Source organism: Rutilus rutilus, assembly GCF_951802725.1.
Source record: "Rutilus rutilus genome assembly, chromosome: 1".
Classification (NCBI taxonomy): domain Eukaryota; kingdom Metazoa; phylum Chordata; class Actinopteri; order Cypriniformes; family Leuciscidae; genus Rutilus; species Rutilus rutilus.
In genome coordinates, this window is record NC_140209.1 from 68,451,158 (window position 1) to 68,453,657 (window position 2,500).

Below are 2,500 nucleotides of genomic sequence, written 5' to 3' on the forward strand. Positions count from 1 at the left end.
CAGCAGCCCAGCACCAGCCAGCACAGAGGAACCCGAAATAGCTCTACTCATCGATTCAAACGGCAAATTCATCGATGTAAAGAAACTCTTCCCCCAGCACAGAGCTGTTAAACTCTGGTGTCCCACCACTGACAAAGCCCTGGAGCTCCTGACAGAGTCCCAGCTAGGCCGGCCCAGCCACATCATTATCCACACGGGTACCAACGACCTGCGGAGCCAGCAGGACCGAGTGTCGGACTCCCTCAGAGCCGTCGTGGATAAAGCTAGAGAAACCTTCCCCAACTCCAAAATCATCCTGTCCACTTTACTTCAGAGGACAGATTTCCACCCCAAAACAATTAATAAAATAAACTCCAGCATCTCTAGACATTGTGCCCTCCTGCCCAACGTCCACTTGGCCCACCATCCAGACCTCGACACTGAATGTCTATACGACCACGTCCACCTTTATAAGAACCTGGTACATATCCTTGCAGAGAGACTCAAAGATGTCACTCTAAACAGGACCAACCAGACCAGCCCCAGGTGGAGCAGAACCAGCCCTAACCCAGCCAATCCATCGAGACACCCTCCAGCATACTACATCCCAGCCCACAGCTCATCTAGAGCCCCGACCGGAGCACCACCCAGAGCACCAACACCCAGAGTACCGCCCAGAGCACCGCCCAGAGCACCAGCACCCAGAGCACCAGCACCCAGAGCTCCATCCAGAGCACCAGCACCCAGAGCTCCACCCGGAGCTCCAGCACCAGGACAGGACCGCTACAGACAGAGACCGTTCTACAACAGCCCCACAGCTCCAGCAGCTGAAGCCCGTCCACAGCAGAGCCCGGCCCATCCAGGCAGACCGAGCTACGCCCAAGCTGTCAGCGGAGGAGCAGACCACCCTAACGCTGAACTCCACGACATCCAACACATGCTGAGTATCATCTGCTCTCACCTACTAACACACAGTGGACAGTGGTAAAAAAAAAAAAAAAAAAAAAAAAAAAAAAAAAAACCACCACCACTACCTTATTCTGTGATATTCATGTACATTTAATATGGAATTGTTGATGTTTTGAGTTCCTACCATAACTTTAATTCCATAATTCGTTGTTTTAATTTAATCTATAGTAATTTTGCATCATTTCTCTTTTCTCAGAATAGCAAACAAACCATACACATCATTTTAAAAGTTTACGATGAAATCACTTAGTTTTTCTACGTGGAATATTCAAGGTCTAAACTCCTCAGTCTTTGGCCTAAAAAGTAGAAATTCTGATTTTATGAAAGAACTTCAAGACATAGATGTCATCGTCTTACAGGAAACCTGGTGTAGAGGAGATGCGTTCACTGGCTGTCCCTCAGGATACAGAGAGATAATATTACCATCAGTCAAACTCACATCAGTCACACAAGGGAGAGACTCGGGAGGGATGATCATATGGATTAAATCTGAGCTGTCCATAGAATTAATTAAAAGAGAGCAATACCACTTGTGGATAAAAATACAAAAAGGAATGATATCAGCATCTAAGCCTGTTTTCCTCTGTGCAGTTTACATTCCACCCCTCGAGTCTCCGTATTTCCAAGAGGAAACTTTCCAAAACATAGAAAGAGAAATCAGCCATTTCCAGGCCCAGGGAAATGTGCTGCTTATGGGTGACTTAAACGCCAGAACAGGAGCAGAATTAGATTACATTGAATCGCACGGTAGCAGATTCATCACAGGCAATAACGACTTGTACCCTTCTCACCCCAGCAGACAAAACTGTGATGAAACCGTGAACGCTCACGGACGGCAGCTGCTGCAGCTCTGCCGAGGACTGGCTCTGTACATCGTCAACGGAAGACTGCGAGGGGACTCGCTCGGCCGATACACCTACAGCTCAGCTCTGGGGAACAGCACTGTAGACTATACCATCACAGATCTCGACCTTTCCTCTCTGAGAGCATTCACAGTCAAACCCCTGAAACCTTTCTCAGACCACAGCCAAATCATCCTCTATATAAAGCAATCTGAAACATCACCCAAACCAATTAGGACCCCATATCAAATGAGCAAAATAATGTCTTTCAAATGGACTGAAACCAGTGCCAGTAATTACAGCACTGCCGTCGAATCTTTAGAAATACAATCCCTCATACATTCATTCCAAATACAGGAATACCCTAAAAATCAATACGGCATCAATCAGGAAGTACAAGACCTAAACAACATATTCTACAAAACAGCACAAAAAAGTAATTTGGCAATTGTTAAACCAAAGAAAAAATATTTAGAGACTGACAAATGGTTTGATTTGGACTGTAAGGCTCTGAGAAAAAACCTCAGAAATTTATCAAATCAAAAACACAGACAACCAGATAATCCGGACCTCCGCCTTCTTTACTGTGAGGCACTAAAACAGTATAAAGCCACACTCCGGCGGAAAAAAGCACAGTTTTTGCAAAACCAGTTTGAAGAAATTGAAAAATCTATAAACTCACACAAATTTTGGGATAAATGGAAATTGTT